Source organism: Falco cherrug, chromosome 3, assembly GCF_023634085.1.
Source record: "Falco cherrug isolate bFalChe1 chromosome 3, bFalChe1.pri, whole genome shotgun sequence".
NCBI classification, from domain to species: Eukaryota; Metazoa; Chordata; class Aves; order Falconiformes; family Falconidae; genus Falco; species Falco cherrug.
Genome location: NC_073699.1, coordinates 14094694 through 14116422, shown reverse-complemented (window position 1 = coordinate 14116422; position 21729 = coordinate 14094694). Strand labels below are relative to the sequence as shown.

At 44.4% G+C, this 21729-nt stretch overlaps 1 protein-coding gene across 1 annotated transcript in view; it reads right to left on the bottom strand.

Moving 5' to 3' along the window:
* The window catches only part of ARHGAP39 (Rho GTPase activating protein 39), a 148170-nt gene that overhangs the window by 98670 nt on the left and 27771 nt on the right, over window positions 1–21729 (bottom strand). The gene's annotated exons all lie outside the window — the stretch shown is intronic.

Here is a 21729-nt window from a genome sequence, read left to right as displayed (position 1 = left end):
TTCGAAGCAGTGTGGGTGATGGCACTGCCCTCCCAATCCAGCCTCCCTCAGGGTTTTGCAACAGAAAGAACCACAGAGAAGCTGTTTGCTGGAGCCAGACAGCTCTTTCAGAAGAGCTTAATTAGTTGGGCTCCTAAATACATGATGCTTAGACGGGAAACAAGGGGTTGCTTTTTTTTTTTTCCCCCAGAAAGTTTGCACTCTGCCCATTTCAGAGCCCATTCACAACACGCCTGCTACAAAAACCTGAACAGAGTAATTATAAACAGGAGAAGACTGCCCAGCAGCCACATGAGTTATTTCCCATACACTTACAGAGCCCTGATCTTGATACTTTAAGACAGGGGTCCTCAAACTTTTTACACAGGGGGCCGGTGCGTGGATGAAGTGGCAGGCAGTCATCTGCGGCTGCTTGGTTTCCCCCCCAACCCCTGGCAGGGGGGGGGCAGGGGGGTTCTGTAAATACCGGGGGCCGGATTGAGGACCCTGGGGGGCCGTATCCAGTCCACAGGCTGTAGTTTGAGGACCCCTGCTCTAAGGCAGGTCCTGTTGTCTTAAATCTGCCTTATTTCAGGAAAAAAAAAAAAAAAAAAGGAAATTAAAAAAAAAAAGGGAAGCTGACCTCACAGTATATTAGTTTTGAACTTACAGCTGCAGCAGATGGCTTGCAAAGGGGATGAAGAATAGGCTCCGATTATAAAAGGATGAGAGAAAGAGATCTGACATGAGAAGAGGTCCTTCTGCCTAGCCAGACAAGGCAAAACCCCATTTTGCCCAAGCAGCAGCAGTCTGGAGAAGACCTAGATAGCCTCAGAGCCATGGTGTAATCAACACAAAATCTGGGCTTTAAATCCTACATATTTAATATCTCAGGCAAGTAGTCAAGAAATGACACTGTATCATCCATTTTTAATGCTCCATATTCTTCTCCCCGATGTCACCTTCTGCCTAAAAAATTTCCTGAGTAACAATTTATCCTGAGTAGTTTAATATTAAACTAAAATTACAGTAGAGGAGGGATTCTGAGTGTAATGATTCTCCCAGCTAGAAGTACCCATTTCATAAATGAGTTATTTTCTACTGATTGCTTTAGGACTGCTCAAAGAGGCTCTTTTATTCTTTAAAGTCAGAAGCATGCCAGGGTGTCGATACCAGCCTGTCAATCCTACCAGCTACTCTTTAAAACCCACTGCTTTTTTCTCCCCTTCCCATTGAAGGGCATCCTTCCACCCTACCTCACTCCCACTCTGTCCCCATTAGACTGAACAATGACCACCAACCTGCTGTCATTCAAATCGACCTCCTCCTCCTTCTACATTAAAACCTTTTCAACCATTTTAGTAGGACCTGTAGCGACAGGGCAAGGGGTAATGGTTTTGAACTAAAAGAGGGGAGATTCAGACTAGACGCAAGGAAGAAATTTGTTACGCTGAGGGCGGTGAGGCACCGGACCAGGTTGCTCAGGGAGGTGGTTGATGCCCCATCCCTGGACACATTCAAGGCCAGGCTGGACAGGGCTCTGAGCAACCTGACAGCTGAAAATCCATGGGGGGGGTTGGACCCTTGAAGGTCCCTTCCAACCTAAACCATTTGATGATTCTATGATTATCCACACACCGCAATCCCATAAGCTAACTCTGTAAAGAGCAGCAGCTTAGCTCTTCTGAGCTTAAAGTCTGATATCATGGTGAGACCATGGTGATATTCCTGCCTTGCTGTTTTTTCCGCTGTGATCAAGCAAAAAACATCAAAGCCCACAGTGGTAGCAGAACCATTACAACTTTTTGGCTTATTTCCTCCTACGGGAAGCATCAGGTGGCATTTTCAATAGCTTAAAATGCAAGGAGGTGTTTGTCTCATTTTATGCAGCACCAATTGCCCACCCTTCACTTTTCTTGGACTGTGTCCCTGCAGCTTCTCCTACACTGCAGAATTCAGGAATGTGCCATTTACTTTGCCAGGTTTTGCCAAGATTTATTTTAATCTGTCTCTGATTAGGCCAAATGATTTATTATCACTTGAAGACCAGTCTTGAACTAATGCTTGAAACCACTATTGTGCTTCAGTTGTCTTCAACTCACCATGCGACTTGGAGAAAGTCGCTCTGAATAATGTCTCCGTTTTCCAAACCGTACAACTGGGAAACCCCTGACCTACTTGGCAGGAGCATGGAGAGCCTGTGCTCTTTTTTTTTTTCTTTCCTCTTTTTAATGATTTAAGACAACCCAAATGTGAGGCACTGGAGATGTGGGAATTCCACAAAGTCATTAACAGAGTACCAGAGGGACAGCTTGAAAGCCAGTTATCAGTAATTTTCCTGTAATCCAAAATCCCTCTATCAATTTGCCAAAAGCCTAATCAAACAAACTTTACATGGTGCTTTGACATTTACCAAACAGAGGTTTGTAGACAAGGAGAAGGGTCCTAAATGAAATGGGCTACTGCAACCAGCAGCAAAGGCAGGATGAATATTTACTAGCCAACATGATGCAAATGTAGAGGAAAGAGCCTGCCTTTTCAGAATGAGATCACAGATCCTGAATTTAAAATCATGCCGGGAAATGCATATGGAGCCTCATGCCGCTCCTCTCATCATGGGCTTCCATATCCCAACTAGCTGAAATGTCCAGACACCTTCAAGTGCAATAAATACAGATTCTACCTTTATGGAGCTCCCATGAAAAGTGCACAAGCACAGTAGTCTGCCCCAAGGTAAGAAAAAGATAGACCTGGAGGCTGTCCCTTTTTAGTCCTTCCTAAACCACTGAAGGGAAGCAAGGGGGAAAAAAAGGGTAGGATAGGATAGGGTAGTTTCAGTTGGAAGGGACCTACAATGCTCATCTCATCCAAAGAAATCCCAACAAAAGAGTAGCAGTGAATTTGTGCAAAGTGAAGCCTGTTCCTACCAGAATGATGTAGGACTTCCCGAAGGTCTTCTGCTTTTATCAAAAGCAGAGCTAAGCCTGCTCACTTACTGCATCAAGATTTAGTTTTGCTCCATCTCAGCTGCCACCGAAGGCCGTGGCCGAGGCTTGCAGCATGCTATCTCTACCTCTCCCCCTTGTCCCACACACCGGATGCTTGAGCCTTTGGCCAGTTGTGTGAAAAGGCTTCTCTCCCTTTGAAAAAAGGGCTGTTTGTTCCCACATAGCGATGGCATTCGGCTTCAGGGCTGCACCCTCTCCGCAGGGACCCGGGCAGACAAAGGCTGAGCCAAGGCTCCCAGCTCATCGCCGGTGCCCACGTAATGATGTTACAGACTGACCTTGTTCTGGAGAATGGCAGCAAGTTCATGCACTCGTGACTTGGAAAGTTCACTGCACTGAACATCTGCCTGATGTACACCAACACTTTCAGGGGGGAAAAACCAACAAACAAGTAGGAGGATTTCAGGCATCCAGCTCCAACTCGTGTTCAACCTCCTTCATCCTTCTAGAAAACAGGAAAGCTCTGGGGACAAGGAGTCTCACCACAGGTTTGTCAACACCTACTGCAATGGATTTCATCCTGTACTGGTACCTACTAATTGCTGAAGAGTAATGGGCACATTAAAGTTCATTTGGAGAAAGCTTTACTGTCTGAGCTTTGCTCAGAAGAGGTTCTGCATTAGTTTGCCACAGTTTATTCATCTGTAAAATTACAATATCCCCTATGGCATAGAAGACCATGAGAGTCATAAAACCCTCTAGCTGAAGGTCAGAAAAATGGTCCAGAGTCTCTCTGTGCTGAAGACTATCTATGAGCTGAAACAAGGAGCATCACAGCTGAGGGACAAAGCCTTCACTGATGAACAAAGCCAAAGCCAGGCTGTCCGGATTCACCGGCCCTCTCAGAAAGGTCAACCGTCATCTGATTTTTCCTATCCTGCCTCATTCCACTCAACGCTACATCCTCTACAGTGAAGCTGGGATGGAACTCCCACCCTGACATCAACCCCTACCAGCCTGGGGTGGCTTGAACCAACAAGGGCAGGGAGGATTTGGGCAAAGACACGGAGTTGTGAATTGGCCATCAATGAGCTGAGACTCAGGCACCCCTTCCTTCCTGGAAAACGTTTAAAGCAAAGTAAAGCAATGTCTCAGAGATTACCAGCTCCTAGCTGTGACAAGGTCCAGGTGACAGGTGACTATGTGGTGCCTCTTAACGCCCTTGCACAAACATCCATTCAACAGCCTCTCCACCCTTCTTCATGGGGTCTGGTAGGACATCCAAGACATTGTAGGGAAGCAGATGGCTCCTGCTCTGAAGAACTTACAGCTTGAATAGAGAGGGTCAAGAAAGCGGAGATAAGCTAAGCCAAATAATTAACACATTTGTAGCTGTTGTGTCTTCTGGGATGCTTGCCTTGGTAAATCTACCTGGTAGAGTCCACTCACCTTCACAGGGCCTGGAATGAGTCAGTGTCCACCCAGTGCTCTGGTGAATTGGACAGCTGAAGGATCATAAAATCATAGAATCGTTTGGGTTGGAAGGGACCTTAAAGATTGTCTAGTTCCACACCCCTGCCACGGGCAGGAACACCTTCCACTAGACCAGGTTGCTCAAAGCCCCATCCTCCTATATTATTATGGTAGGAACAGGCTTCACTTTGCACAAATTCACAGCTACTCTTTAGTTGGGAATTATTTGGACAAGATGATCATTGTAGGTCCCTTCCAACTGAAAATATCCTATCCTACCTGTTTTTTCCCCTTGCTTCCCTTCAGTGGTTTAAGAAAGACCAAAACCAAAAACCTCCCAGGCTACAACTTTGAACACATCCAGCCTGGGCTTGAACACTTCCAGGGATGGGGCATCTACAGCTGCTCTGCCACTCTGCAGATGGAAGAGGACCAGTGACTGGGCCACTGACCAGCAGTGGAGTTTTGGCAAGTTGGGCACATGCTGCCTTCCAGGTCCCTGACCCACTCCTAGCCCTGCTAGCACTGCTGCTGCCTTACTTACCTTTACATGTCCCTCATCAGCTTACAGCACAGCCACCAGAACAACAGTATGGGCCAGAACCCCAGAACCCCCACAAGTAAATACGTTGTTCTTTGAGGGATTTTTTTGGTTTTTAATAAAGACATTTTCCAAGCAACATTCTACAATCTTAAATTCAGCTGACAAATTCAAAACTCCCTGACATCTCTGTAATTAGCTGCAGACAGCTGACTTACAGTTCGACAAACACTGCTATATTTGCTCTGAACGGCTGCGTTCTGCATTGCTATTCAGTGTTACTCATTTTGAAGTACCATCTTTCACCCTGGAACCTAAAGCCATGCAGACACCAAAAAGATGCACTGTGCAAGATGGGGTCAGCACTTTGCAATTTCCTGGTCTTTTATTTCAGCTCTCCAACACACACAAGTGAGAGACAACAGGATCCAAATCTTACCCTAACCATTTACCATTCTCAAGCCAAGGACTGCATTGCATGCTTAGTTTACTGGAGAAAACTATCTTCTCAGTAGGAATTTGATTACAAGTAGGCAAATTCTCCAGGGAGAAGAGCAGACTCCTGTTTAAGCACCTCTGTTTATCCCCATGCACAATGCCTCCCCGCTCAGCAGGCAGCGATGCACTGATCACCCTCTCCCTTCTCATTCACAATTAAGAGGTATTGCATCACAGATACAACCTATTTGCATGCCAAAGCTATATCTCACTATTATAGCTGTATGCAATTAGTAACTGGCCCTGATCTCTTTTTTTACAGATAACCAGGATGGGATTACTTCTTCACCCTCCTCCATGTCAATATCACAGTGTCAGCAAAGGGAGGGATGTGGTGGGCTCATAGAATCATAGAATGGTTTGGGTTAGAAGGGACCTTTGAAAGTCATCTAGTCCAACCCTCTGCTGTGGGCAGGGACACCTCTTGCTAGACCAGGTTGCTCCCAGCCTTGTCCAGCCTGGCCTTGAGCACTTCCAGTGATGAGACATCTACCACCATTCTGTGCAACGTGGTCCAGTGCCTCACCCTAACAAATGTCTTCCTGATGTCCCCTCTAAGTCTCCCCTCTTTCAGCTTAAAACCATCAGCTCTTGTCCTGTCGCCCCAGGCCCTGCTAAAAAGCCCGTCCCCACCTTCCTACAGCCCCTGTAGGCACTGAGTGGCTGCAGCCAGGTCTCCCCGCAGCCTCCTCTGCTCCAGGCTGAGCCCCCCCAGCTCTCCCAGCCTTTCTCCGCAGCAGAGGGCTTCCAGCCCTCGGACCAGCTCCGTGTCCCTCCCCCGGCCCCGCTCCAGCAGGTCCCTGCCTGGCTTGTGCTGGGGACCCCCGAGCTGGGCGCAATGCTCCGGGGGGGTCTCCCCAGAGCGGAGCAGAGGGGCAGAATCCCCTCCCTCGCCCTGCCGGCCATGCTGCTTTGGATGCGAATGCTCTGCCCTACCACCTGGATGACAGCAGATAGACAGAAGCTAGACCTCTGTCCACCCAGGATATATCACTAGCGAATCGAACGCTGGTCATTTCAGTGCTTGGTATAACATGCAGAAGTGACATGAGACCAAGAACAGCAATAAATCAAAAGTCCAGTGTTTTATTTCTATCAATACTTACTAAGTGTTCAGGGTAATGATGCCAACCTACTTAACTGTGGACTAAAATATTTAAGCACAGCTGAGTCTGCACCTGAATCCTCATGACCTTCGTCCCATCTATCCATTCATTTAGGTCACTTAAAAGTATTTAATACCTCTGCTTGATTACCAGAGAAGATACTTGCTGCATAACCTATGCTTTCAAATCCAATGCACGGACCATGGATTTGGGTCAGATATGCCAAACTTCCCTCAGCTCTCCAGGTACAGCCATTACCCACCTGGCCAGCAGCCATGCGCTTAACTTGCATTTTCTTCCCATAGGCTCCTACTAGAAAAGTCCACCAGAAATCATAGATTAACAGGAAAAAAAGAAAACAACAAAAACCAGACAAACTATTTGATATGAGAGGCACTGGGTATCATTGTTGAGATTCCCCCCACTTGCCAAATTTCAGCTACAAAAGAAGGGACTTGCTGGTGGCACAGGTTTTCCCAGTCCAACTATGCCACTCAGACTTGGTAGATCAAGGAAAAGGTCATAACTGCTTCTAAAACCTTTATAAAAAAAATTTAATGAAAGCAATTAACATTCTCAGGAATATTCAAAGATCCACTCCATTTTTTGAGATAATTTTTTTTTCCGCCTGAAATATTCTACAGACCATGAGTTCTACTAACAACTTCAGCGCCCGTAAATCAACACACATTAAAGAGATTTTGTTTCTAAACCAGTTTATGTCCTTGGTGTAGCATGTTCGGACCCAACCATTAAAAAAAGTAAGAGCTGTTCTGAACAGCTTCTTTCCTTTTACATAATATTTACAGTGCAGGACTGGAAGTGGGAGAGGTCAGAAAGCACTCGGCCACCCGAACGGAGAAGATTTTGTTCATGCCATTTACATGATGTACTTTAGATTTTGGTGGTTGTAGACTATCTTTCCCTGCAGATATTCTGAGAAAAAAAATGTATTCACAGATGGCACAGCCCTTGAGGAAAACAATCTTTTATTAACACCCATAACAGCATCAGTGAGTGTATCTTAAGTTTTATGATGCAAAAATGCATCATACTCTAATACCACAGGCGTTAGGCTCTCCATGGCAGAATTTACCAGTTCCATAATTTTATTGCCAATTTAGCGACAGGAATTAAATGCATACTGCATGCTAAGCACAGAAAGACAAAGAGTTGAAAGAAATCAGGAACCCAAAGAATAGCCAAGTACTAGGTCTGGGGAACCCCAAGCTTTTTCTGCTTGACCTTCCTGCAGCAGAGCAAGCCCTGCTCAGCTCAGTGTTATCAAACTATAATTATATATATATATATATATAGGCATGTTCTCCATACAGTGGTGCAAATACATGTGGTGCTTTTTTTTCTGGATTTGCTGTTTCTAGAGCCTAAGGAAGCCCCAGCTTCATTGGATGATACAAAGAGGGAGGAAACAGCACCAGCCACGCTCCTGGCACACAGCCTACACAATTTGGCTTCCTAGTGGTACATGACAGCATCTATTGTAGAATAGCTACACTGACATTCAGTTTAATATTGAGGTGAGATGGTCCCCTCTGGATCAACAAAGCCAGCAAGCATCTCAGACACCAGGCTAGCCAAGCAAGCAGGAGATTTCCTAAAGAAGGACCATTCCTGGCAAAACTAGGTGCTTTGGGTTGACCTCAGCGTTCAAAGAAAACAACTGGAAACCAAGACACTGACCTGCTAAAAGCAGGAAAATCTCCTTAGTGGCACTTCTGAACACACACCTCCAGTTGCGAGAGCCAGCTGCAAATTTCAACAAGTCCTGATGCTATCGGGGATTCAAATATCTACAGAGGGTTTGTGTTATCCTAATTTCTTTCTCTGACTTTGGTCAGGCAGGGCAATTACAGGTACCTTACAAACACCTAATCCTTAAATGAACTCGACTCCAGTTTTAGTTTCCTGCAGCGTCTGGCGGGTGCCTCTCAAAGAACACTCCCTGCTATGGCAATCAGTGGAGTAGCCGGTTGTATCACATTGTGCCAGCAATGCAGGGATGTAGACAAGCACTCAGTAAAAAAAATAATAAAAAAAAATTGATGCCATCAAGCTATCAACTGCTCAACACTATCTGAAGCCAGGAATATAAAATGGAAGCATCGGTGCACGATCTCACCCCTTGTGCAGGCAGGTGATTATCAAACCCAAAGCTGCCAGACAGGAACCAGTTCCTGGTTCCAGTCTTAATGAAGAGGCAGGGAGGGCTAAAGCAACCCCATGCCATTTTCTAGTGGCTCAGCAGGTCATTACTAGTCCAAGTACATAAGTGTGGCAGTTTCAGCCCTGCAGTAAGCCACAGACTTGTTTTGATGTGATAAATCCCTTGAAAAAAAGAAAAATACAGCTTTGGCTGGGAACTAATTTTTGATAAGAATCAGCGTGGGAACTGGAAGCTCCAGTAACAACTAGTCGAAGTCTATTTATACAAGACATCCATGCCAGAGTTCTATAGGAGAACTGACATTTGAAAGCATGCACTGAGAAAATCTTCACTCGTACGCTCATTTCAGTAAATGAAGATTTGGGTAATACAGTTTCAGTGTTTCATGAATCTCTGTCTAGATACTCTTATCTCATACTTTTTGTCATGCCATGTTTTTATCACTTAACTATGGCTTTCAGATTACAGCGATCTCTGTGATGGTGAGGCTAGCATCCAATTATTTGGCAACAGGATGAGTTTTGCAGCCAAGTCCCGGTCTCACACTGTGTGTCCCTTCAAGGCTTTACCATGGGCTTGGGTGAACTCCAGGCACTCACTACTTCATTTCCACATCTGTAAAGCAACAACATCCTCCCTCCAATCACCCTTTAGACATGGGCTCAGGCTGGAAACACAGCTGATGAGGCCTTTCAAATTAAAACCAAAGGCAGAATATGAATTAGCAGGAGCTGAAAGTCAGAAGCCTCGTAGCAGGCTGGATTTGCTGTTTAGGAGACAGAAAACCAGCAAGGTAGAGCATAAATATCATTGACTCAGTTGGTTAGGTGCAGATTTGTAGGTTGACTGTTAAGAAGGAAAAGCAGGTTTGAATTTCTACACAAAATAGTCGGGAGCTTGCTTCCAAAACTTGATTTTGCTGTGACCATTGAAATGGAGCGAGAAATCCTCAACACCTCTCCAGCCAGCACATGCAGGACTATAGCCTTTAAGCTTGTGCCTATGTTCTCAACTCTAATCATGGTTTTATCCTCCTGCATCTTTAACACCACAGGGACCACCTCCATTCCCAGCACTTGCCATCTCTAGCCACACATCTGCCCCACACAGGGTGCCCTCGCTGCTGTCCTATGCACTACCACAGAGCTTTCTGAAATGAGAAAAGCCACTCAAACTCCATCCAGTTGGACCAGTCACAAAAATTGCTTCAAGAAGAGTCTTTGGCTTTAGAGAACTGCCTTCTGCTTTGATTAGGCTTCCTCTGCCCACACTAATCCCCTTCTCCCATCATTTCTTCTTCTTTCTGGTAGATTCACCAAGCCAAGCATCCCAGAGAACACAGTAACTACAACTGTGTTGTTAATTTTGCTTGGTTTATCTCTGCTTTTCTGACCCTCTCTATTCAAGCCATAGCTTCTTCAGAGCAGGAGCCATCTACTGCCCTACAGAGTCTTAGATGGGCTACACCGAGCTCCACATCCAGACACATACAACACCGACACAGTTAACAGCAACTACCTGCCACTGCAGCTCTTTCAATGTTATGAATAATAATTCAGATAATTCCTGAGGCAGACAATAATATTCCAGTTCTACCACCTGCAGCTCCACAGTGTATTTCATCAGTAACTCAAAATATCACCTGCCTTTGAGCCAATTACTTTATTGTCAGTGTTAACTTCATGTCCCTGCTTAGAGCTGAGCATGCTTCAGGAGAATACTCAAACGGGCTCTTCAGTGCTAATTTTTTCCCTTTTAGAAGCAGATCATCTCAAATTAAGATACTGGATCAGATGAAACAAAGTCATCCACTAAAGAGTTGAGAGAGCTGGGCTTGTTCAGCCTGGAGAAGAGAAGGCTCCAGGGAAACCTTGCTGCAGCTTTTCAATACTTAAGGGGGGCTTACAAGAAAGATGGGGACAGATTTTTTTAGTAGGGTCTGTATTGATAGGACAAGGGAGAATGGTTTTAAATTAAAAGAGGGTAGAATCAGACTAGATAGAAGGAAGAAATTTGCTACGCTGAGTGTGGTAAAGCACTGGACCAAGTTACCCAGAGAGGTGGTCAATGGCCCATCCTTGGAAACATTCGAGGCCAGGTTGGACAGGGCTCAGAGCAACCTGGTGTGGTGGAAGGTGTTCCTGCTCATGGCAGCGGGCTCAGGCTAGATGGCCTTCGAACGTCCCTTCCAACCCAAACCCCATGAGTCCATATGTGACCCTCGGTACCTGGAATCTTTTGGGAATCCCTGGAATTCAGCACTAGCTTTCAAGTGTAATTACTAAGTGCACCATAGCTGGTCTGGAGATAGATCTCTACCATTCAGATTTCTGAAAGCCAGCACGGGACAAGGTTTCCAGCAGTTAACTCACAAGACCAAGAAGGCTGAAGGCAGCAGTGGAACACAGGTGTGAGCAGGCTGCAGAAAGCAGCGATTCCCCAACAGACCATGCTTTCCAGAAGTGCCAACATACCCAAGAAAACATTAAACAGCCCTATACTTTGGGAACAAATGCTCCCTTAGAACCACTTTTCTACTTAGAAGATGACAGCAGCCCAGGTTAGAGATGTTAGCTACAGAGGGCTTTCAGTTTGGATGCCACGGCTGAGCTTTCATACCATCCATAAGGGTGTGACACTACTGAAAAGATGTGTTGCTGGATCAATCATCTATATGAAGAAACTTATTAACTTCAAAGGTGATAAGTAACCACCACAACCACTGTTTCTGAATATATTTTGATTCTTTTCTACTGAAAAGTGAACAGAAAAACTACCTTCTATGACACAAGCATAGTGGGTCCACACAAAAATTGACTGATCTCCATCTGAATTTTAGGTATTTTTGACAAAAGCTCTACACCATCATAAGTCAATTTCAGCTACTAATGATTCATCTGGTTATCCGGTAGCTATGTCTTTGATGTTCTGTTATTCCCTATAAGCCTCACCACTCTTCTTCTGAGAAGCCATAACTTTTTGATCAACAAATATACCAGCAGCGAGATCACATGCTTCTGGGCACAGAAGCACCCTCAGGTCTAAAATAAAGAGTTGAATCTTTAAAGCCAAAAATACATTGAAAGTCCTAAATAATTTCAGCCATCTCCAGTATCAGGTAGGTGCTGGAAAAAAATAATAAAGTGCTTCAGATTCCTACTCTATATTTAGGGTTTTAAAATTCAAGATCCTGTTTTAGGCATATTTTGATTTGATCCCATCCTGAGCCATGCACACCACCTGAAATACTGTGCACACACACATCTGGGTCTAAACCAAGCTGTATATACACATTATTCTTCTCAGCCCCTCAAACCGCCATCCCAAGCACCAAGATCCAGGGTCCCCAACACGTTTTATTAGCTGTATTCGTAGTTCTCCTAAGCGAGGCTGTATCAAGCAGCTACGTTGTACAAATTGCTGTTTATTTCTCTGTTGAGTTATGAATTCATAAACGCTTTTTCCACCCTACCCCAATGCTGTGAATGGCAAGGGAACGCCAAGGAATTAACAGGAAATAGGGTTTGGATCCAATAATAAACCTCAAATAATCAAATTAATTACGCACCAACATTTATTGTGAACTTAAAATTACCCTACACATTCCTAAGCAATTGCTATCTCAATGCTGCAGCATCTTAAACCTTGCAAGAGGAAAATAAGCTCTCTGCAGCGCTATGCTTTTCATCCTGCTGCGTCTCCCTCACCTCCCTTTGCAGGTGTTTACCATTTTATTTATGACAATCCATTCTCTGTATGTGCCCAGCACTGAGCAAGGACCTCCAGCCTCTCAGTATAGCCAATTAGGTGGTATCCAGGTCTTAAAAAAAGTTCCATGACTCTGAAAACAGCACAGGATTGATTTTTTTTTTTTTTAAATGAGGGTGGGTTTGGTTTTTTTTCATTTGTTTGGGGAGGTTTTATTTTTAAATATAGAATAATTAGGTAGGATAAAATGATTAAGCAAGTGAAAATTCTCTTAAAGTTGTAATGAAAAAATGGAAGAAACTAATGGACTACAGAAACTCCTATATTCCTGTGTTCAACAGCTGAACACAGCATAAATAGTTTTCTTATTTTAAAGCTAAATTAATTTTTAAGGGTAGCTTTTTTTACAGTTATTTCTTTTCATCTGGACAGCTTCCAGTTTTATTGAATACTAGCTGTTGAGATGAGAGACCACTTCACCTCACAATTCACCCTAAGAAGTTACACAGTAGCTCTCTGAGAGCATGATAAAACTGTATTTCCAATTTAAAGGCACAACCAATTTTACAAGGTGAATAGTGCACTCACATTTCCACTCCCACAGATACTCAGCAGCTGCATCCCCTATAAAGGAGGACAGCAGCATCCTGTAAAGGAAGGCTGGAAGAAAACCAGGCTGAAGCATGCCACGTTGCATAGGTGCTCAACATAGGCTGCCACGGTCCTCTGACTACAGAGGAGGAGTCACCAGAGGAAAAGCTGCCATCAGATGTGCAGTCAGGAAGAGGAGACCACAAGACCACCTTAAGCAGCAAATTACAAATTTATGAAATGCTTGGGAAGGGGAAAGAAAGAAAAAAAATCTTATTTCCTAGTAACTTTAGCATGAGAATGGACCCTCTGAGCAGGCTACCATAGAGAAGCAGCAACCAAAGCCCTCATACGTACATACCATCTGATACACTAAGTATCTTTTCAAGCCAAGCGATCCAAGCATCTTCCTGACTTGCAGGATCCTGAGGGTCACCCCCAGCTTGGTGTACTCTGGAAACTGTTAACTCAAGTATCCACGTGGCCTCTCAAATGTGTTCATGTTCTTCACAGAAGTAGAAACAAGAAATAAAAATAAGAAATGCAAGACAGCAATTTGAGCAGCAACTTGGGTGCTGAACAGAACCGGCACATCCAAAATATGGGTTTCGCTAGTCTATTGGTAAAGATGGGATACACTCTCCTGGGCCAGAACAGCTCCATACTTTTCCAATGGCGGCATCAGGAGATGCTGTTTAAACACAACTTGATCACTGTCTCCATCCCCTTTGTAGTACCCTCAGTCACTTCAAGGTCAGAGCAGCCATTCCTGCCTGTTCCCAGTATCTCTAAATCAAAAAAATCCATTCCAAACCTCCTAATATGGTCTGTCTCCACAACCTTCTGTGGATAGGGATAGTGATAAATATCTAGAAGTTTGCTACCCACTAGGAGAAGTCCTCTCACCCATGCCAAATGCATCCTCTCCTAACTCATGTGAGGCTCCTCTGGTTCCAGTGCTGTGGAGCTTCTGCATTCATCTTACCACCACCCTCCTGAGCCCACAAACATCCTATTCCCCCCACCATCACCCAACTTCTCTGTAAGTGGAGGAGCCCCAGACTTTTCACAGCCTCTTAAGACAGCTGCTTTTCCCCTTTCGGTCATTCTCATTACCTTCTTCTGTGCAGAAGGATCTGTGGTAACACGCCAGGGAAAGTGCAATTAAGCCCTTATCTGGGCTTAAAGTAGAGTCCTGCACCCTAGAAGAGTGTTTTCATAGAATGACAGAACAGTTGAGGTTAGCAGACACCTCTGGAGATCACCTAGTCCAACCCTCCTGCTTGAAGCAGGGCCAGCCAGGGGAGATTGCTCAGGATTGTGTCCAGCTGAGTTTTGAACATCTCTTAAGGATAGACTCCATAGCCTCTCTGAATTATTCATGAACACCTCCCACCAGCTTCTCCACTGATGAATAACATCGATAGGGATTATATGACTTCACATCTGACACCTTAAGCTTCAAAGCACCCATAACAGCTTCACAGCGAGACCTTCGAGACAAGTTTTAAGGTTTGTGGGAAGGAACAAATTGTATTAAGTGGCACCTCTGTAACACGTGTAGAACAACAAAAGCTAGAACAAACTTATGAAATTAATTTAGCTCTGAAAATCTGAGACGAGACAGTACAAAACAAACATTTGATACAAATATTAGCTTTTAAAGGTTTCAGAAATCTAACCCATGTAACATTTTCTCCTCAAGTCTTACAAAGATAACTGAAGTTAGAACTAGCTTTCCCTTCTTCTAGTCTCCACCTTGCACTTCTGACAGATTGAGGATATTGATTCTGTCTTCCATGGAGGTTCTACCGTTCAGAGACAGCCTCTACCTGTCTCCTTTTATTCTGTTCTGGCACATTCACCCCACCAATGAGCCTCCTAACCCAGGCAGCAGCTACATCAGCCACCACGAGCCTCCCTCCTCACAGAGCTATGCTGGGTTTTGATAGGAACTTGGGCGCAAGAAATGAAAGGGCTATTGTCAAGGTCCCTGAAAACATCTGGCTAAGCACCCACTCCTTCAATGGCCCTCTTGTTTAATCCGCCACATCATGCTCTGCAGTCCAGGCTGCATGACAAACCATTCCAAGGGGGTGAGGCAATATCTTGAAGGTTCACAAGTTTCTGCTTCTGTGCCCTTCAGTCCTGCTGCCTTCTTGCCTCTCATCCAAGGCAGGCTTCTAAGCTTTCATTTTGTGAACCAAGACTCGAGATATATTTTGAGACTCTCACTCAAGTGAGATCACAGCTAACATTTGTGCTGCAAATTTTAACCTTTCCACTGTGCCTCCCAGAGAGCCTGAAAAGGCTCTCAAGTAATGCAGCTTCCTCAGCCGAAGTTTCCTATTTATTTTTGATCTCCACTTAACCTTTTGATTATAACAACTGTAATGTTGAGAGGACAAGGAATCAAATATTCAGGAGTGCCTTTTGTCTCTTCCCTCCTGTCACTGATGACTGTTAATCATCACCAAGCCAGTAAACATTTAAAGAAGTCGGCATGGTTTTGTCTGTCCGTCAGCTGGGAAATACCAGTTATGTAAAAGACGAGCTGTACCTTGGGCACACTGGGGCTAGAGTTACTGCTGTTGCTTGGCACCGTGTCTTTATTTTGAGATAAACTAATTCAGACCTTTGTTTAATGCACATAGGGGAATTAAGGTAGTACTCTGCTCTCTGATTTCACCCAACTCCACTGGCAGCAAGAACGTGTCTCTCGTCGGCTGAGGCCTCCAAATTCCTTCTGCTGTGCTCTTGTGTTTTGCTTCTTGGAGTTCTCAGCTGAGTCTCAGCACCTGTTTAACCGGTGCCAGCATCTGCTGCGACACCAGTTAAAACAAAGCAATTCAAAGAAACATTGTGCAGTCTTGGCACCAAATCCAACTACTTTGTGTCTAAAGCTCATACTTGAATCAAAACCATGCTCTCCCGCCAAGACCACCACATCCTTTGGTCTTGCACCAGCCTTTTCATCTCTTTAGACCATACGTGAAGGCTGGAAGGTTAAACCTGCCAAATGCCAACCACTGAACAAAGAGGAGATGCTACATGAATTTTCAAGCTGAATTTGATGATACTGCACACAGACCTGAAGTACATCATACCTAAGCCTGTGCCAGCTTAGGTCACCAGCAACACAGCCGACGGATATAGCAGACAGAGCTCTGCAGCAGGGAATATTTATCACCTGGCTGTTCCTAACAGTAAATTTCAGTGGTACGACCCAGAATCTAGGATACACGGATCATTAGGTTAGGAAAACTATTAAATTCCTTTTAACTACTACTATATCTAAGTGCCACAGAATGTGTAAGCACGCAGTAAACACCTAAGAGTGGGGTTGTCATAAACCCAAGCTCAGTCTGCGCTGTGTGTGCTTGGGGTGTGGATCTGGGAAAGAAGGGTTTAGTGATGCTGGCGCTGAGAGCTCGTCACAGTTTGAGCAGTATCCCCGTTTTTCTGAAGAATTCCTTCCTCCTTCCAACTTAAATATCTGCCGCACAGCACCATTACATCATCTTGGCAGGTCACCGGCTAAGCACCCTGTCTCCGCCCAGCAAGCAGCGCTCCCATACCACTTCAGAGAACTGAAGCAGAAAAGTAAGGACAATAAAACCATGCAGGATTGTTTCTGCTATTCCACACCAATGATGAACACCACTTCTCAGTTGCATAGCCCACTGCAAGTAAAAAGCAGTGTTTGTGCAAGCAAAAGTATAACCTCAGGACAAATAAAGCTAGCAAATCTGTTCACTAGAACAGATTTTGGCTTTCAAAAATAATTTGTAAAGCTGCACTTTAGGATTGAGATAAGGGTATGTCTCTGGGGAAGTGCATGATGCTTTCACCACTGCTGATACATCCAGGTTTGACCTGAGTTCATTCAACAAGATTCTCAATGTTGAGCATCACCACAAGCCAGCAAGGTTGAAAAGGACATTTCCACAGAGGAAGGTTCTGCTTATACAACAGGAGCAACCAAAATAATTCTTTGAGTTGAAGGCATCTTCCAGAAAATAAGCAAGGTAGATTCACTACATTGTGGATTATATCTAATTCTCCCTGTGGTACAGATACCTTTCCTCCACTTAGTTGCTTGCATGAGGGGAACTACTATGCAAAAAAATAATAATAAAAAAATAATAGTCCTCAGTAGTGACCCACTCCTTTGGTATGTTTGTGCCCACGAAGCAAGTTTCCAACCTGAATGGTTTCTCACAAAATAGTAGGTCATGGGAACCATGACAGCTTGCAGATGACAAATCCTGTTTCAAACATGTTCCTTCAGCTGTGCCCGCTTGGCTTCTTGCAAAACTGTGATGCCAATGACAAGAGTTTAACTATGCTAATACCGTACACAGGAAAGTGTGCTCATATTTTTAGCAAGCACATGCGGACGTCAACAGTCAGGTTTTTTAAATTTTAATTTCAAACTTTAGTTCACCCAACTAGAGGCACAGCTAAGAGATGCTACTCCATCTATGCGTGCAGTATGGTACGGGTGGGCTGTGAAAGCATTATTGCAAGCACCACAGATTTACAGCTTCACTCACAAAGGACAGAACCCCAAAGTGATTCACAGTCATCTTTCTAGAAAAGCAGCTTAAAGTCTCCTTCCCATTCTCATGCATCTAGAACAACATGTTCATGAAGATCTCATTGCGTAACTCTTCCTGCAGTGCTTGTCGTAACTCCTGTCCAAGATGTTGGACTGTATTTTCTGGTGGAGATAAGAGTTCCTCAACGAATCAGTCTTTAAAAAAAAAAATAATTAGATGCTACTGAAAATAGGTCAATCATATCAGAAGAGAAGCCTTGTATTCCTGTTGCCCTTCAAATCAAATGCTCTCAACTTCATTTTGCAAGATGTTGAGCTCTTACTGAATTACCAACACCACAAAAGCAGCCCCAGTGCTGACGAGGGGTGCTGGCAGGTTTTCAGTGCCGCAAGTCTTCCCATTAAGACACCCACCTTTGTTCCAGTCCTCACAACATCTGTTTGTTACTCTGCAGTATATAAGCTTCTCTGACATCATACTGTGGGACGTACATCATAGGGAAAGGCAGGCAGCGTGATAAAGGGAATATTCATCTCTGAGGGTTGACAGGGCAGGAAACCCACTTATCTGGTTGATTCTGGGAAAGCGTAGGACACCAGCGAAAATGTTAAAGTGTACATTCATTAATTTCATGTTTGAAGCCTGCTCCCTCTATAACAATATCATCTTGTCATGCTTTTTTTAGTGCTTTTTAAAGCTCACTGACCACTTCCCAGACTCAGCTGAATTACTCTGGGTGAAGGTGGTAATTTTAGTTTGGTAAAGTGCAGTTCACATCACCTGCACGCAATAAAAAGCAACTCAAAAAAGCCAAAACAAAATACTTAAGATATATTAACTTAGAAGTCAACAGGAAGATGACTCCACCATATTCCACCAGCCTTTTCCTCTGTCATCCTCTGGGAGGGACGGCTTTGTAAGTAAACTCTTAGTCAGAAAGAGACACAAGTGCTTCACAAAACAGTATTACAAAAGTTGTATTACAAAACCTCCCAAAAAATAGGGAGAGAAGAGAAAGGCCCAGTCCACAGGCAGGAGGGATACCATTCACTTATTCTGAAAGACTACTGTAAACCCTTATTAATTAGGGTGTTAAGTCTGCTAATTCTATTTAACAAAAATCCAAGTTTGTATTTGGTTCTGTACCTCATAACAAGCTTATTGGGAGAAGTTCTTTCCAGCTGTGTAGGATCAAAATAGAGATGCAACCTCTGGACCTAAAGACACCACACCAGCTATCCAGGTGTTTTGTGCACAGAATCAGCTTCAGCAGTTGGATTTTTCCTTAAAATCAAGGACAACCCATCAGGATGCTGAAGTCCATAACAAAGACTTCTGCCACTGCTGGAAGAATCAGAAAAGGTGCCCTCAATCATTACACTTCAGTATCATCAGAAGATACTTCACTCAAGTCCTGAGACCTGTGATCTCCCATGGTCACTTCAAGCCAACAAGTACTGGCTAACAGAAGAGCAGTCTTACACTTGTTGTCTTCCTCACCAGGAGCCCCTTCTTACCAGAGCACAGTTTTTGTCTGCTATTCTTCAGCTGAATCAGGTCTCCAACAGATTTACTGCTTCCTACACTAACACCACGAGCACGGGGGGTTCCTCTCTGTCTGCCAGCCTCTGTAGGGTGGCTTCAAGACCTTTCTTCAAAAGCTGGAAGAGGCAGCTTTTGGAGAACCAGGTCAAGGAGCTCAGAACTTTGAGTAAGCCACACTTGTATCACTGATGTTGGCATCTTCAGAGGAAGAAATAAATCCCAAACCAAAACCCAAACTGTTTGGCAGCCTCTGAGGTCTGCAGTCCTGCTGGTGGTCTTTGAGGTCTTCCATGTGTCTCCAAGTGACTTGGTGTGTTTAGTATCTGTCCTTTTTTCACCATCCATAATAAAAAAAAAATTCTGAAACTCCAGGGGCCCAAGTCTCCCATCCACCATCACCAGATGCCCACTCACAACTGCACTGTCCCTCCCAGCAGCACACTGGCTGACAAGGCAAAAAAGTTACAACCAAAATCCAGAGTCTCTATGACTGTTGGGTAGTTTGGTGCAGGTACTGGCCATTTTGGTTAAAGCCTGCCATACAGGTTGCTCAGTAGTGAGGTTGCACTGCCCTGGAGCTAACAAAGCATCACAACTCATCAAGCTCTGACAGCTTGACTGTGCAAAATCCAACAGACATGGAGACAAATGCCCAATCCACCAGCAGACAGCCAGGAGGCCTCACTCTACCAGACCTCTTTTCTGCTTATGACACAGCTGCTGTGTCTCAAGCAGCAAACAAATGCAAGGGATAATTACAAGCTGCTGAAGAGTAATTTTAATTATCTCCTAGTAATCTATTAGCAGTACATTAGGACAGCTGAACAACCTCCCTTCCTTTCAGGGCCACCTGGAGACCTATAGGTTCAAGAAAAGCTCAGACAACCCAGACCAAACTTCTTGCCCCAAGCTTCAAGCCAAACAGATGCTCGCTTGCCCAAAGCAGAAAAGTATTATCTGCCCACCTTAAGTATTAGCCAGAAAGTATGCTGACCTTTACAGTTGCCATGACAGCTACGTATCGAGAGTTAGGTCATGTGCCTGCCACGATGAGGACAGTTGCTAGAAATAGTTTAATATCATCAGTGTGTCAGACGCCTATTGCAGTTCTTCCACTTTGCTCGGCACATAAGAGCTTGTATCGCATGATGGCCTTGGCCATCGACTGAGTTTTAAATACAGGAAACAGCACAGCAGTTAAGGTGTCCTCAAGGCCATCCGAACACCAGCTCCATGTAACACTCAGAGGGCCACTGCTGCAGTGCTCCTGCCAACCTTGAATCTTGCAGAGTGGAGATGTTCAGCAAGAACAGCAGCAATATTTTCGTTATGAGACAGTTTGGCATCATTATCCCCCAACACAAGCCATCAACTAGCTTCTCCTCCCTCCACTGTCACTGAACTCCTCCAAAAAAGGCATCAAGTTCAATAGGAGCCCTCAATAAAATGCTGCTATTGCAGTTTAAGGGTAGCTTTTATTGAAATCAGACTTTTCACAGAAAACAGGAATGCTCTAGCAGGAAGCAAGCCTGTCAGCCGTATTCCTTCACTCCAAGATTGCATCATCAGAAGCATGCCACTGCTGAGGGACTGCATCGCACCCCCAGGGAAGGGAGCCCAGGTTCCTCCACACCCGAGGAACCTCAGAAGCGACGGCAAGTTGTGCCTAAACCAAATCCCATGACCATGAAAATTCACGTTTTTAGAGAAAGGCTGCCAGAATGAAGAGACTAGGATAACTATGTAAGAGCAGTCTCTTAACAGAATGACTCCTTAAAGGGAGTCATACAGGTTTCTTTCTGTGCCTCATTTGTTCAACTATACAAAGCCAGGAGACGCTGTGCCCCCTGCCCCCACCCTCCAGTTTTTCTTATTACCTAGGAAGATTGCTTAAAAAACAAGAGTTGAGAACCAGTGGAGGACTTAAGCACATGCTCTCGATGGCATAAATTATTTTTTTGTTTCCCTAACTTCAGTATTACACAAGATTATTTTCTGAAGAGTGGCTGAACTCCTACGGTTACTGCTTACAGGTGGAAAAACAACATTGCACAATTTCAGTCAGACAGGGTCATCTTTCTAAGAAGCCATGCAAACATGAATTAAGATATTACAGTGCAGTTAGGCACCTATTCAGCACTGAATGTAACATCAGGAGAGCCAGTAAAGCAACTTCACTGACACAGGAAAAAAAAAACAACTCCAGAAGAAATGCTATCCAGCCCACAAGTGAGTCCTGTTTTACATCTTCATTCTTTAAAGTCAGATTTGCAAGAGGCTAGGAGGCATGAAGAGGAAGCAGCATGCTAAATGATGACATTAAAACATAAGCACTCAAAGATCTGGACTGCAGAGACACAACTGAATACACTAGTTTTTATACCCAGTATGTGTTGCAAACAAGAAAAAAGCATAACGTTACATAAAAGACCACAGCAGAGCAAACAGTTTAGACTGCATTACAAGCCACAAAGGATACTTGCCAAATCTGGCTTGCTTGATGTCCCTGAGTTGAGAGTGGTGGGATTGCATCTCCCTTCATTTTCAAGGTCAAGGGGATTCTGCCCAAATAACCATGCACGTGATCTCAGAA